A 16,935-nucleotide genomic window follows, 5' to 3' on the forward strand; every position below is an offset into this window, starting at 1 on the left:
CGGCCCCCAGGGAGCTCAGAGTATCAGACAGCCCCACTGTCAGTGGCAGTGTGGCCCTGCCCCTCGGTGCGGGGGTGCTCACAGGGCTCACAGTCGATTAGACCGGAAGCCCGTCAAAGGGCAGGGACCGTCTCTATCTGTTACCGATTTGTCCATTCCAAGCGCTTAGTACAGTGCTCTGCACAGAGTAAGCGCTCAATAAATACTACTGAATGAAATACTATTGAATGAATGCCAGACAGGGGCCAGACCACTGTTCTAAGAGCCTGGGAGAGAACAACAAAATTAGCAGATACGTTCCCTGCCCATAACGAGCTTAATGATGATGATATTAAAAATGATCATGGTATTTAAGTGCTTTCTATGTGCCAAGCACATAGCGGACACAGTTTCCGTCCCAAAAGGAGCTCCGAGTCTAAGTGTGAGGCAGAACATGATTTGAATCCCCATTTTACCGATGAGGAAACAGGAGCGGAGCCATTAAGTGACTTGCCCAAAGTCACACAGCAGGTCAGTGGCAGAGCTGGGATTAAGAATCTAAATCCCCTTACTCTCAGACGTGAGGTCTTTCCTCTAGTTCATGCTGCTTCTAGAGAAGCAGCGTGGCTCAGTGGAAAGAGCCCGGGCTTGGGAGTCAGAGGTCGTGGGTTCTAATCCCTGATCTGACACTTGTCAGCTGCGTGACTTTGGGCAAGTGACTTCATTCCTCTGTGCCTCGGTTACCTCGTCTATAAAATGGGGATCAAGTATGTGGGGCCCAAGTGGGACAACCTGATAACCTTGCATCCGTCCCAGTGCTTAGAACAGTGTTTGGCACATAGTAAGCCCTTAACAAATATCATCATCATCATTTCACGGTAATAATACTGATGACTCTCATATTAGACTGTAAGCTCACTGTGGGGAGGGAGTGTGTCTGTTATATGGTTATTTTGTACTCTCCCAAACGCTTAGTACAGTGCTCTGAACAGAGGAAGTGCTCAATAAACACAACTGATTGAGCATAGTTCACAGTACATTATGTACGATAATGCTAATTACAACATTACTGTGATATCCGTTAAGTGCTTACAGTCTGCCAAACGCTGTGCTAAGCACTGGGGTAGACGTAATGCAATCGGCCCGTCGTCACGACTGGCCCGCGGGGGCACGTGAACCTTCGTGTTCTTTATCACTTTGCGATGGATGTGCCCACCCAATACTACAGTGTGGCTTAGTGGCAAGAGCATGGGCTTGGGAGTCAGAGGTCGTGGGTTCTAATCCTGGCTCTGCCGCTTACCTGCCATGTGACCTTGGGCAAGCCATTTAACTTCTCTGTGCCTCAGTTCCCTCAACTGTAAAATGGGGATTAAGACTCCGAGCTCCATGAGGGAAAACCTGATTACCCTGTATCTATCCCAGCGCTTAGAATAGTGCTTGGCACATAGTAAGCGCTTAACAAAAACCATCTTTGTTATTATTATCATAGATGGTGTGACGGAGAATAAAATGCTGGTAAATGACTTTGCCGATTTGAAATCCTTTATGAATTGAGGCTGATAATAATAATAACTGTTGTATTTGTGAAGTGCTTACTGTGCACCGGGCAGGGTTCTAAGCACTGGGCTGGATCCAAACAAATCGGGTTGGACACAGTCCCCGTCCCACATGGGGCTTCCAGTCTTAATCCCCGTTTTACAGATGAGGTGACTGAGGCCAGAGAGAAGTGAAGTGACTTACCCAAGGTAATAATAATAATAATAATAATGTTGGTATTTGTTAAGTGCTTACTGTGTGCCGAGCACTGTTCTAAGCGCTGGGGTAGATACAGGGTAATCACGTTGTCCCACGTGAGGCTCACAGTCTGAATCCCCATTTTACAGATGAGGTAATGGAGGCCCAGAGAAGCTAAGTGACTTGCCCACCGTCACACAGCAGACAAGTAGCAGAGCCGGGTTTAGAACCCACGCCCTTCTGACTCCCAGGCCCGTGGTCTCCCCACTAGGCCACGCTGCTGCTCCGACAAATATTAAACCCCAGCCAGTCTAAGGGCTGGAGGCAGCAGCATTGGTCGGGGGCGGATGAGAGTTGGTGGTGGGGCCAGAGTCAGGGGAGGAATCGCCCCAGTGATGGCATGACTGACAACGGAACGGTACGAGATGGAGAGAGCCCATCTAAACAGTGCTAAGCGCTTAGTACGGTGCTTGGCACACCGGCTCTGCCACTTGTCAGCTGTGTGACTGTGGGCGAGTCACTTCACTTCTCTGGGCCTGAGTTCCCTCATCTGTAAAATGGGGATTAACTGTGAGCCTCACGTGGGACGACCCGATTCCCCTGTATCTCCCCCAGCGCTTAGAACAGTGCTCTGCTCATAGTAAGCGCTTAACGAATACCAACATTATTATTATTAAATTAATTGAATGAATGAATGAATGAATGAATGGACAACTCAAGGGAGAAGGGGCAAAAGGGGTCGTTGAAAGACGGGGCCAAGCAGCCCGGCCTTGTCCAGCTCCCTCTGGCTGGGTCTCTCCCCCGGCCTCTGTTTCTCCTCTCTGACCGGCCGCTGCTCCCCCAGACTGGACCTGCCCCCGGTTTCTCCTTCCCGACTGACTGCTGCTCCCCAAGCCTGACCTGCTCCAAATTTCTGGAAGAACAGATTCCAGCTCTATTCTGCTCAGGAATAAGAGGATTGGAGAGTCCATCAACACCGTTTTTGTCTTTAATATCCCAGCTATGACCTTTCCTGTAGATTCCTCCTCAGGTAGAGCTGCAGAGAAATAACTGAAATGGAGCTGATCCAGTTACCGCTATTTCCTTCCGCAACATCTATGTATTTGTATCCTTCAAGCACTTGATATTCACTCCACCCTCAGCCCCAGAGCAGCTATGTACACATGTGTGGCTCAGAAAAAGAGCCCGGGCTTGGAAGTTAGGGGTCATGGGTTCGAATTCTGGCTCTGCCACTTAGCTGTGTGACTGTGGGCAAGTCACTTAACTTCCCCGTGCCTCAGTTCCCTCATCTGTAAGAGGGGGGTTAAGACTGTGAACCTGTTCCCTCATCTGTAAGAGGGGGATTAAGACCGCGAACCTCATGTGGGACAATCCGATTACCCTGTACCTACCCCAGAGCTTAGAACAGTGCTCAGCACATAGTAAGTGCTTAACAAATACCAACATTATTATCCATAAATTTATTTATATTAATGTTTTTCTCCCGCTCTAGACTTTAAACTCCTTAATCCTGCTGGGGGCAGGGATTTTCTCTATTGCTGAATTATTCTTTCCAAGCACTTAGTACGGTGTCCCATACACAGTAAGCGCTCAAAAAATTGAATGAATGATCAGGAACCACGCCTACTGACTCTGTTTTGACATACTCTCCTAAACTCGTAGTACACTCCTTGGCGCGCAGTAAGCACTCAATAAATACCACTTATTGATTGATTTTGCAGGTGATTGGTGCCAGAATCGATAAATGTCACGAACACACATTACTGGCCAGGCCACCAGAACAAAAATAATAACGACACTCATAATAACTGCGGTATTTGCCAACTGCCGTTCTCGGCACTGGCGTCGATACAAGGCAATCAGATCGGTCACAGTCCCCGTCCCACGTGGGGCTCACATTTTCAATCCCCATTTTACAGAGGAGAACTGAGGCCCAGTTAAGTGACTTATCCAAGGTCACACAGGGTGGTGGAATGGGAATTTGAACCCACGTCCTCTGACTCCCAAGCCCGTGCTCTCTCCACTAGGCCTGTGGAAACTCAGTGACTTTCCCTTGAAAGGTAAACCTCCTGGATATTGGGAGAGCTGGTGTCCAGCCGTACCTTGTCAACCTCTTTGGCTCTACCTGAAGGCCTTTTAGAGATTTCAGAGGTCATGATGTCATTCCCATCCATTTTTCATCAAGTACCAAGTATTGTTGTACCTCTCCTGTCACTCATTGGTCACTTCACTTCTCTGTGCCTCCGTTACCTCATCTGGAAAATGGGGATGAAGACTGTGAGCCTCAGGGGGGAGAACCTGATTACCCTGTATCTCCCCCAGCACTTGGAACAGTGCTCTGCACTGAGTAAGCACTTAACAGATACCGACATTAGAAGCAGCCTGGCTCAGTGGAAAGAGCGCGGGCTTGGGAGTCAGAGGTCATGGGTTTGAATTCCGGCTCTGCCGCTTGTCAGCTGTGTGACTTTGGGCAAGTCACTTTACTTCTCTGTGCCTCAGTGACCTCATCTGGAAAATGGGGATTAACTGTGAGCCTCACATGGGACAATCTGATGACCCTGTATCTACTCCAGCGCTTAGAACAGTGTTCTGCACATAGTAAGCGCTTAACAAATAACTGTTTGCTCCAGGTACATGACACATGGCTGCAGATGCAATATCTGTGTTGGAATATGGCGGGCATTTCTGCCTGTCTTTCTTAGGAATGTGTATGTGTATCTACCTCTTCTCATCTCAGGAAAGTTTTGCCTCTGATGAGGAGTGTTTACTTAGTCTTTAGACTGTAAGCTCACTCCGGGCAGCGAATGTATCCGCCAACTCTCTCATACTTACTCTACCAAGTACTTAGTATGGTGCTCTTGCACACAGTAAACCCTCATTAAACACAATCGGTTGATTTATTGATAGACAAACCAAGATAATAATAATAGTAACAATTGTGCTATTTGTTAAAAGATAAATCGAGGTATTTGTTAAGCGTTTACTATGTGCGAAGCACTGTTCTAAGCGCTGGGGGATACAAGGTGATCGGCTTGTCCCACGTGGGGCTCACAGTTTTAATCCCCATTTGACGGATGAGGTAACTGAGGCACAGAGAAGTTAAGTGACTTGCCCAAGGTCACACAGCTGACTAGCGGCGGAGCCGGGATTAGAACCCGTGATCTCCGACACCCGAGCCCGCGCTCTTTCCACTGAGCCACGCTGCCAGTGCTTATTATATGCGAGGCACTGTAGTAGACGCTAATGCGGACACAAGCTATTCGGGTTGGACACAGTCCCTGTCCCACATGGGGCCTCACAGTCTCAATCCCCATTTTACAGATAAGTGAAACACAGAGAAGTTAAGTGATTTGCCCAAGGCCACACAGCAGACAAGTGGGAGAACCAGGATTAGAACCCGTGACCTTCTGGCTGCCAGGCTCGTGCTCTACCCAATACGCCATGCTGCTTCTCAATGCGTGAGGTGGAAGGGCGATCGCACACACGACCAAGGGTAGGAACACTGATTACCAAAACTGGTGAGACACTAAAGTTCGGGTTAAATGCTGATTGGGCCATATCCATAGCCCTCTCAAAACTGCTCCTTTCAGTTAAAAAAAAATCATATTTATCATAATACTCAAGGCCCATTCCCAAGTAGTCAAACTTTTATTGATACTGATATTCATTCAGGAGACTCTCTAGGTGGGAATTTTTGCATTTTCAAAGCTTCTCTTCTACACAAGATTTCAAGTTACACAAAATCTGTTTGACTTTCCTGAGCTGAGACAATAAAGTGCAGAGAAATATCCCACCGGGAATATCCAAAAATATCAGGACGGTGAAAGGTCTCATTGTTTTTTTTTTTTTGAAAAAAACTCTTGAAAACGTTGAAGTTCTAAATAACCCAGCTTGAAAGAAAGCATACATCATTTGAAAAGATGAGATAAATGAAACTGGAAGACTAACAGATAGATGCGCTGTGCGTTCTAAGCGCTAGTGGTCAAAACAATGAAGTGGTCACGGGCAGAATAAAGACTTGGAAAAAAATGTAAGGCAGCATACTAAAAGCAAAAAAAAAACACCCTGCAGTTCTCCGATATAACAGCCCCACGTATGAGATAGCAGGAAATATCTCATAAGCCTCAATAAACTCCACTCTCGACGAGATCATTATCATCATCCTCAATGATAACATTTAGTGCGCCCTAGGTGCAAAGCATTGGAATAAGCACTTAGGAGAGTTCAGCAGAAACAAGGCACATAATCGGTGCCTCCAGGATATTATAAATTAATGAGATGGCGGGACAAGCAAAAATTGTTTACAAACTGTGGGAGCAGAAGGAAGAAGTGGGGGGCAACAGGAAGCCACACAAACACATTAGGATGAAATTGTTAAATAAATAGTGGTATATTCATTCATTCAATAGTATTTATTGAGCGCTTACTATGTGCAGAGCACTCTACTAAGTGCTTCGCAGATGCATATATATATATATATATATATATATATATATATATATATAATAATGTTGGTATTTGTTAAGCACTTACTATGTGCAGAGCACCGTTGTAAGCGCTGGGGTAGCTACAGGCTAGTCAAGTTGTTCCATGTGAGGCTCACAGTTAATCCCCATCTTACAGATGAGGTAACTGAGGCCCAGAGAAGTGAAGTGACTCGCCCACAGTCACACAGCTGACAAGTGGAGGAGCTGGGAGTCGAACCCATGACCTCTGACTCCCAAGCCCAGGCTCTTTCCGCTGAGCCATGCTGCTTCCCCTGTCCATATATATGTACATATATATGTATACTTGTATATTAGAAACGGATTGGGAGAGGAAGGCTAAATGGAGTAGCAAGAGAGTGAGAGGGGAATGTCATCCGTAGTCTTTCTGTCTCTCTCTTTCTCTCCGTCCCTCTCTCACTCTCTCTATCTCTCTGGATTTCCCACTACCTATATCTTCCAACTCTCTTAGTACACGGTAAGTGCTCAATAAATACGACTGAATGAGCCCTCAAGCATCTCCACCTTTTCCTTTCATAGTCGACTTAAGAGAAGCAGCATGGCTCGGTGGAAAAAGCCCAGGCTTGGGAGTCAGAGGTCGCGGGTTCTAATCCCAGCTCGCCACTTGTCAGCTGTTGACTCTGGGTAAGTCACTTAACTTCTTGTGCCTCAATTACCTCATCTGCAAAATGGGGATTAAGACGGTGAGCCCCACGTGGGTCAACCTGATGACCTTGTATCTACCCCAGCGATTAGAACAGTGGTTGGCACATAGTAGGTGCTTAACAAATACCAGCATTATCATTATTATTATTATTATTATTATTATTCTTGTTATAAATGACCTTTTCAAACTTTCTGTTTATATCTCATTTTTGTGGACGGAGAGCTACCGCCTCGTTTAAACTGTGAGCCCGTTATTGGGCAGGGATCGTCTCCGTCTGTTGCCGAATTGTACATTCCAAGCGCTTAGTACAGTGCTCTGCACAGAGTAAGCGCTCAATAAATACTATTGAATAAATGAATGAATTCAGCTGAAGAGACTCTACCAAGCACCCAGTAGGGTGTTCTGTGTAGGTAAACGATAAGGATGCGAATTGCCTAAAGCTACCAACTGACTGGATTAAGGCCTCCCCTGGGCATCCCTATCTAATCTGATCTAATCTGGAGAAGCAGCGTGGCTCAGTGGAAAGAGCCCGGGCTTATCCCAGCTCTGCCACTTGGCAGCTGGGTGACTCTGGGCAAGTCACTTCACTTCTCTGTGCCTCAGTTACCTCATCTGTAAAATGGGGATTAACTGTGAGTCTCACGTGGGACACCCTGATTACCCTGTATCTACCCCAGCGCTTAGAAAAGGGCTCTGCACGTAGTAAGCGCTTAACAGATACCAACATTCTAATTATTATTATATGAAGCATCTTCCAGGACACTCCAGAGGTACCACGCACGCATGTCCCCGGTGGACAGTCTAGTCCCTGTGTACACGGCCCCTCCTGGATTTGGAACCTCCCCCCAATCCACTCCGGAGAAACCACCCCCTTGCATGTGTCCGGTGGACAGTCCACTTCGTGTACAAACAGCCCCTCCTGTATAAGGAGCATCCCTTCAGTCCGCTCTGAAGGAACCGATCGTCCATGTCCCTGATGGACAGTCTGCTCTCCATAAACAAAGCTCCTCCTGGACACCGACCTCCCCAGTTCACTCTGACAGAACCACCCATGTTTGTCAATTTCCTGCAGAAACGCTCTGGGCCTGTCACTCCCCTTCTTAAAAACCTCCAGTGGTTGCCTATCGACCTCCACACGAAACAAAACTTCTCACTCTAGGCTTCGAGGCTCTCCATCCCCTCGCCCCCTCCTACCTCTCCTCCCTTCTCTCTTTCTTCCGCCCACCCCGCACGCTCCGCTCCTCGGCCGCCCACCTCCTCACCGTCCCTGGGTCTCGCCCGTCCCGCCGTCGACCCCCGGGCCGCGTCCTCCCGCGGTCCCGGAACGCCCTCCCTCCTCACCTCCGCCACACTGACTCTCTTCCCTTCTTCAAAGCCCTTCTGAGAGCTCCCCTCCTCCAAGAGGCCTTCCCAGATTGAGCCCCCCTTTCCCTCTGCTCCCTCTGCTGCCTCTATCCCCCCTTTCACCTCCCCTCAGCTAAGCCCCCTTTCCCCCCTGTTTCCCTCTGCTCCTCCCCCTCCCCTCAGCACTGTGCTCGTCCGCTCATTTGTATAGATTTTTATTACCCTATTTATTTTGTTAATGAGATGTACATCCCCTTGATTCTATTTATTGCTACTGTTTTTGTCTGCCTGTCTCCCCGGATTAGACTGTGAGCCCGTCAATGGGCAGGGATTATCTCTATATGTTGCCGAATTGTACATTCCAAGCGCTTAGTACAGTGTTCTGCACATAGTAAGTACTCAGTAAATACGAATGAATGAATGAATGAATGAATGAATGAATGAATGAATGAATGAATGAATGAATGAATGACTGGGTGACAGCATCCCCTGGTTCACTCTGGAAAACCCTCCCACATCCCCAGTGGAGCGTCCACTCCTTATAAAACAGCCCCTCTCGGACCCGGAGTATCCTCTGGTCCTCATGTCCACGTCTCACCCGGGTCCCTTCCTCGGGAGCTTCATGGAAAATCCCACCTCCCTCTTCTCCGGCGGCGACCCCCGAACGGGACAACAGGCGATCTCATCGTTTAAAGGAGGAAACAATCGACGGGGAACGGCTATAAACTGCTAATTTATCGGATCATCTCGAAGCGTTTTCCCCTAATAACGTGCCGTACCGCCGAACGCACCGCTCTGTCGTGGAACTCTCTGCACGCGGTAAATGCTCAATAAATACCATTCTTTGATTGATCGATCGATCACATGGGATTCGGAGGAGCGAAAGAACAAAAAAAAAAAAAATCAAAACCTATATAAACAGTTTAAAGCGCTGAGACCATTCATCCTGGAGAAGTGATACTTTATAAATGGCTCCGAGCCATTTATAAGTGACTTATAAATACTAAGAGCAGAAGGGACCTCGAGGGCTAGTTTTGTCCATCCTTCTCTCGTCGGGGAAGAAACCGTGACTATTTGTTGCTTTGTGGCAAAGAGTTTTCGTCAGTCTGTTCAAACACACAACGCACACACCCAACGAATCAGCTCTATTCTCGGTAGCGTGCTCTTCGAAAAATGAAGGACGGTTATCGACGACTATTCATTGCATTTAACTTTGTCCTTGTCTCAGATGGTATTTTTGAAGCTTCATCGCTTTATCTTTCCTCGTGCCTCTTTCGTCAAGCAATTCCCTACTTGGATTCAAAGATTGGGATCCTTTAATAATATTGATGATAATGATAATGGCATTCGTTAAGCGCTTACTATGTGCAGGCACTGTTCTAAGCGCCGGGGGGGGGGGATACGAGATGATCAGGTTGTCCCACGTGGGGGTCACAGTCTTAATCCCCGTGTTACAGATGAGGGAACTGAGGCACAGAGAAGTGCAGTGACTTGTCCAAAGTCACACAGCTGACAGGTGGCGGAGCTGGGATTCGAACCCATGACCTCTGACTCCCGAGCCGCGCTGCTTCTTAATGCGGATGAAGGGCCGTGACTAATTCTCCTCCATGTACTTTTGTCCTACGTTCAACACAGGGATCTGGGCACTTAATTCTACTTTTACTTCCACTAGTAACAACAACAGTAATTAACAACCGTGGTACTCATTAAGTGCTTCTTATGTGGCAAGCACCGGACTAAGCGCTGGGGTAGATAAACGTTAATCAGGGCAGACCTACTCCATGTCCCACAGGGAGCTCACCATCTAAGAGGGAATAGGATTTAATCCCCATTTTACAGATGAGGCAACCGAGGCGCAGAGAAGTTAAGTGACTTGACCAAGGTCACGCAGAAGACCAGTGACAGAAGGAGCATTTGGAACCCAGGTCTGCTGATTCCCAGTACTCTTTCCGCTCGTACACGCTCCTTCCTACTGAACGAATCGAATGATACGTATAAAAGCACCTCAAATTCTTCAGGACCAGAGACTGATTTCAGCGTTTATTAGGCAGCTCTCTTTTTCCACGTCTAAACACATCTCTTTTCCATGGGCATCTGTCTTCAAATATGAGGGGAGAGAAGAAACTTTTCCAAGGGTAGCTGAAAGAGCCATGATGACCTTGTATATACACCAGCACTTAGTACAGAGTAAGGACTTAATAAAGGCCATCATGATTTTAATCAATAACCCCTTTCACATGGTCTATATGCAAGAGAGTGTGATGATGATGATGGTGTTTGTTAAGCGCTTACTATTCATCCATTTCATTCGATAGTATTTATTGAGCGCTTACTATGTGCAGAGCACTGTACTAAGCGCTTGGAATGTATAAATCGGCAACAGATAGAGACGGTCCCTGCCCATTGACAGGCACGCAGTCTAATCGGGGGAGACAGACAAAAAAAATACCAATAATTAGAATGAAGGGGATGTACATCTCATTAACAAAATAAATAGGGTAATAAAAATATATACAAATGAGCAGGCGAGCACAGTGCTGAGGGGAGGGGAAGGGAGAGGGGGAGGAGCAGAGGGAAATGGGGGGAAAAGGGGGTTTAGCTGAAGGGAGGTGAAGGGGGGCATAGAGAAGCAGCAGAGGGAGCAGAGGGAAAAGAGGAAGCTCAGTCTGGGAAGGCCTCTTGGAGGAGGTGAGCTTTAAGTAGGGTTTCGAAGAGGGGAAGAGAATCAGTTTGGCGGAGGTGAGGAGGGAGGGCGTTCCGGGACCGCGGGAGGACGCGACCCGGGGGTCGACGGCGGGACGGGCGAGACCGGGGGACGGCGAGGAGGTGGGCGGCGGAGGAGCGGAGCGTGCGGGGTGGGTGGCGGAAAGAGAGAAGGGAGGAGAGGTAGGAAGAGGCGAGGTGATGGAGAGCCTCGAAGCCTAGGATGAGAAGTTTTTGTTTCGTGCTACTATGTGCCAGACACTGTACTAAGCACTGGGGTGAATACAAGTAAATCGAGTTGGATGCAGTCCCTGTTCCATGTGGGCCTCACAGTCTCAATCCCCATTTTACAGATGAGGTAACTGAGGCTCAGAGAAGTGAAGTGAATAGTCCAAGGACTACCCCTCCCTCCCCTGGTGCGTTTGTTACCCCAGTGCTCTTTCGTTTACCATTTTTGTAACTCTTTATACTGTAATCTATAGCGACGTGGCTCAGTGGAAAGAACACGGGCTTCAGAGTCAGAGATCATGGGTTCGAATTCCCGCTCTGCCACTTGTCAGCTGACTGTGGGCAAGTCACTTAATTTCTCTGGACTCAGTTACCTCATCTGTAAAATGGGGATTAAGACTGTGAGCCTCACGTGGAACAACCTGATGATCCTGTCTCTACCCCCAGCGCTTAAAATAGTGCTCTGCACATAGTAAGCGCTTAACAAATAGCAACATAATTATTATTATAATGCAAGTTTATCAGGTTGGACAGAGTCCCTGTCCTACATAGGGCTCGCTGTGTAAATAATAATAACGTTGGTATTTGTTAAACGCTTACTCTGTGCAGAGCACTGTTCTAAGCGCTGGGGGGGGATACAGGGTCATCAGGCTGTCCCACGCGAGGCTCACGGTTAACCCCCATTTTACAGATGAGGGAACTGAGGAGCCTAGAAGTGAAGTGACTTGCCCACAGTCACACAGCTGACCAGTGGCAGAGCTGGGATTCGAACCCATGACCTCGGACTCCCAAGGCCGGGCTCTTTCCACTGAGCCATGAAATAGGAGTGAGGAGGATTTAATCCCCATTTTATTCATTCATTCATTCACTAGTATTTATTGAGCGCTTACTATGTGCAGAGCACTGTACTGAGCGCTCGGAACGAACAAGTCGGCAACAGATAGAGACGGTCCCTGCCGTTTGACGGGCTTACGACTTTACGGGTGAGAAAATTGAGGCACAGAGAAGTGAAGTGATGCGTCTAAAGTCACAGGGCATTCGGGTACCCAGTGCCTGCACCGGTTACTTCAGACATTTAATTCCCTCGTGAAACTCCAATCTGCCTGCCTTTCTCTCCCCTCTCCCTGGCATCTCTTGCCCTCAGTGACCTGACCTCCCACGTCATGGCTAAATTGAAACCATCAGCCACGATCTCCTTAAAACCTCCCCTGCTACTCTCCAATCCTTCTCTCTTCCTGCCCCTTCTTCAACTCCCCCATCTATCTTTCCCAGCAGAATCTCAAGAGATCGCCCATCTCCTCTCACGGTCTAACCCCGCCACCTGTTCCTCTGATCTCAATCCTCCACACCTTATCGAAACTCTCGCTTCCTCCCTTCTTCCCTCGCTGCCCGCCATCTTCAACCGTTCACTCTCCGGGAAGTTTTTCCCCACTGCTTTCAAACACGTTCATGTTTCCCCTCCCCTAAAGAGAAAAAAATCCCTCCCTAACCCCCACAGATCCCTCTGGTTTTTGTCCCTTTTCCCTCCTATTATTCCTCTCCAAACTCCTTCGATCAATCAGTTGCACTTACTGGGCGCTTAATATGGATCGTTATTATATACCGCGTGGCTCACTGGAAAGAGCCTGGGCTTGGGAGTCAGAGGTCGTGGGTTCGAATGCCGGCTCTGCCACTTGTCAGCTGTGTGACTGTGGGCAAGCCACTTCACTTCTCTGTGCCTCAGTCACCTCATCTGTAAAATGGGGAATAAAACTGTGAGCCCCACGTGGGACAACCTGATGACCCTGTATCTCCCCCAGCGCTTAGAACAGTGCTCTGTACATAGTAAGCGCTTAACAAATACCAACATTATTATACCATCATATCATATACCATATAGATTATATACCATCATTACATTCCCTGCCCACAATGACTTACACAAACAGATAAATCATGTATAACTGTTCATTCAATTGTATTTATTAGGTGCTTACTGTGCGCAGAGCACCGAACTAAGCACTTGAGAAAGCACAATACTAGACCGTGAGCTCACTGTGGGCAGGAATGGACCTGTTTATTGTTGCACTGTACTCTCCCAAGTGCTTAGTACAGTGCTTCGCACACAGTAAGCGCTCAATCAATACGATCGAATGAACGAACGAACGAACAATAAATAGTGACATTCCCTGCCCACCACGAGCTCACAGCGCAGAGGACCGTTACCCAGAATCTCCGGCAGCTCCTCTCCTGGTTCCTCCTCAGCAAACCTTTGTCACTGACTCGGGGAAAACTGTCTTCCTTAACTGCAAAAATTCTACCGGCCCAGATCGAAAGTATTACTTCAGAGCAAGTTTCCCAGGCCTCAAACAAACAGTGAGGGAATCCATGGATTTTTAAAGTGTGACCTAGCTGAAAGATCACTGGCCTGGAAGTCAGAGTCAACTTCGCCACTCAGCCGCTTTGTGACCTTGGACAAGTCACCCGATTTCTCCGTGCCTCGGTTTTCTGATCTGAAATGAGGAGTCAATACACTTTCTCCCTAATGATAATGATAATGGTAATTAAGTGTCACTCTGTGCCAAGCACTGTTCTGAGCTCTGGGATAGATACAGGATAATCAGGTTGGAGCCTGAACTGTCCCACGGGGAGCTCTGAAGTGAGAAAACAGGGATTTAAACCCATTTTGCAGGTGAGGAAACAGAGGCACGGAGATTTTAAGTGACTTGCCCAGGGTCACAAAGCAGACAAGTGGAGGTTTGGGATTCAAACCCAAGCCCTCTGATTCCCAGACCCTTGCTCTTTCCGGCAATCCACCCTGCTTCCCTCTCCCTAAGACTGCGTGCTCTGTTCGGGACAGGGACTGTGTCCGCTCTGGTTGCGTCTACTCCAGTGCTCAGCACAGTGCTTTATACATAGTCAGGACTTAAGAAACAACACAGTTATCATTATTATCATTTTGTGCGTTCCAGGCCAATTTGTACATCAATTGCTACCCCTATATTTTCTCCAGTTCACTGACGCAGCATTTATATACATTTATATATATATATAAATATATCTGAAGAGACGCAGCTTCTGTTTAATTCAATCAGCAGCAGCAGTCTTTTGCCTCATCACCTAATGAAAAAAGCATTACAGCTTGAAAGAATAATTAGGACAGTTTACTGTACGTCTCCTTCTGAATGCCGTAAAACGTGCCAGAATCCAACCATGCAGTAGGGTGGGTGGCTGTTTATATATGTGCATTTGTGGGTGTGTTAGCATCTTAATAAAGCTACTCAGCAGCTTCGAAGGAGCCTACAATATGTACCATGGAAACAGTGGTTGCCATGGAAAGAATGTTCTATTGTGAGTAGCTAAAGAAATACTTATGTAAAACCATCTTGCCATGAACCTTTTTTTTTTTTTGGTAGACCGGCAGTTTGCCGCGTCTGTGTGTGAGAGAGAGAAAGAGAGAGTTTATATGTGTTCGCGTGGGCACTCGGGAGTCAACTTTAATTCGGTGGGGCGAGAGCAGCCTCTGTTCTTCAGCCACGTAGGATGGGTCCTTTAGGAAAAAGCATGGCCTCGTGGTTAGAGCACGGGAAGCAGAAGAACCGGGGTTCTGGTCTGCTGTGTGACCCTGAGAAGCAGCGTGGCTCAGTGGAAAGAGCCCGGGCTTGGGAGGCAGAGGTCACGGGCTCGAATCCCGGCTCTGCCCCTTGTCAGCTGTGTGACTGTGGGCAAGTCACTTCACTTCTCTGGGCTCAGTTCCCTCATCTGTCAAATGGGGATGAAGACTGTGAGCCTCACGGGGGACAACCTGATTACCCTGTATCTACCCCAGCGCTTAGAACAGTGCTCTGCACATAGTAAGCGCTTAACACATACCAACGTTATTATTATTATCATTACTTCACTTCTCCGTGCCTCGGTTCCGTACTCCGCAGGATGAGTCGGACTACGAGCCCCACGTGAAACAGGGACTGTGTCTGACCTAATTAGTTCGAATCTATCCCAGCAGTTAGAACAGTGCTTGACACACAATACGCGCTTAACAAATACCATCATTACTACATAAACGAAGTGGAATGATAAACCCCAGAATAAGGGACCCTACTGGGAAGACCTCCTTAAGCATTTCAGCGGAGAAATTGCCCACACCGTTCACATGGTGGAGGGCGGGGGGGACATATTTCTGCGGTATTAAATATTCTCCGCTCAGGCTCACCAAGTATTACAAATGAAGAGAAAACACGGATGGAATTAACTTAAAGCAAATGGTTTCCAGGCTTGCCGGAATGAAATCCGAATTGATGGGTTTCATCTAACTTATCTGCTAATAGGCATTCTTGATGCCCTTTTGTTGCCATCATCTCCAAAGCACTGGACAAACAAGTGCGTTTGTTTATCTTTATCACTCTTTGCTTACTAAAGAACTCTTTTTTATTAAAGGGATCAATCACCTGCATACAGTTTAATAGTCTGAACAGTGCACTCAAGGTAAAAAAAACACAAAACAAAAGAACGAGGTCGGTTTCACCGACCCGTAGCCCCCAAAGCATTACGGAGGCTGTAAAATAAGGTTTCTTTAATAAAAAACAATCTTCCCTAAGCAAGGAAACTTGTTATTAAAATTAGTTATCTCACACATCTCAACACGGGAAAGCAGAGGCAGAAAGGAGACCAATTCCACTCCAGGCCTCAGTCAATTCTGCCTGCTTACAGTACAGACAGCCTTATGATTCTCACTGAAGAGACAATAAACACTTCGCATGCTTAATGTCCCGCTGCTATCACTCAACTGCGCTGTGCAGCCAGTGGTCTGAGAGTTGCGGCCCACTAGTGCTGGGAGAGAATCGCTCTTCTTTAACGAGGAGCTCGCTTATTGGAGGCCAAAATTTAAAGACCTGCAAGTCGGAGGCCAAAGCTACCCGGTGTGAGCAGGGATTGTCTCTCCTTATGGCCAAACAGTTACACTTTGCCCCTTCAAAGCCCTACTGAAGGTTCACCTCCTCCAGGAGACCTTCCCAGACTAAGCCCCCCTTTTCCTCTTCTCCCCTTCCCTTCCCCATCGCCCCGACTCACTCCCTTTGCTTTACCCCCTCAAAGCACTTGTGTATATATGTACATAGTCATAATTCTATTTATATTAGTGGTGTGTATACATCTATAATTTTATTTACTTATATTGATGCAACTGATTCCTGCTTACTTATTTTGATGCCTGTCTCCCTCCTTCTAGACTGCAAGCCCGTTGCGGCAGGGACTGTCTCTATCTGTTTCTGAATTGTACTTTCCAAGCACTTGGTACAGTGCTCTGCACACAGTAAGAGCTCAATAAATACCACTGGATGAATGCATTTGAGAAACGGTGGAGTAGATACTAAACTCTCCAAAAGCGTACCTGAGGTACTTTCAGTCGCCTCTGTGGCCAAACCAAGTTGAGAACCACTCTCGCTGTGGGCAGGGAATATGTCTGTTTTTTGCTATATCGTACTCTCCCAAGTGCTTAGTACAGTACTCTGCACTCGCTCAATAAATATGAGTGACTGAGTGACCCAAGTACGGCGGAGTCCCATTAATTGAAGCCTGAACTCTCTCAGTGGTTTCTCTTCCTCTCCCTCCGCCCACCCATCTCATGACCTCAAAAACATCGTTATAGCACCATCAACCAGAGTGGCGTCAGAGATAAAAGGGAAGCACTCTCTCCCAAGCGCTCAGGACAGTGCTCAGCACACAGTAAGCACTCAGTAAATACCACCGTTGACGAAGGAAGGCCTGGGTGGAGGCCTGGACATCAAGCGTCTGAAGGCCTTTTGTCTGTGGAGGATG

The sequence above is a fragment of the Ornithorhynchus anatinus genome, chromosome 4 (assembly GCF_004115215.2).
Source record: "Ornithorhynchus anatinus isolate Pmale09 chromosome 4, mOrnAna1.pri.v4, whole genome shotgun sequence".
In the NCBI taxonomy this organism is placed as follows: Eukaryota; Metazoa; Chordata; class Mammalia; order Monotremata; family Ornithorhynchidae; genus Ornithorhynchus; species Ornithorhynchus anatinus.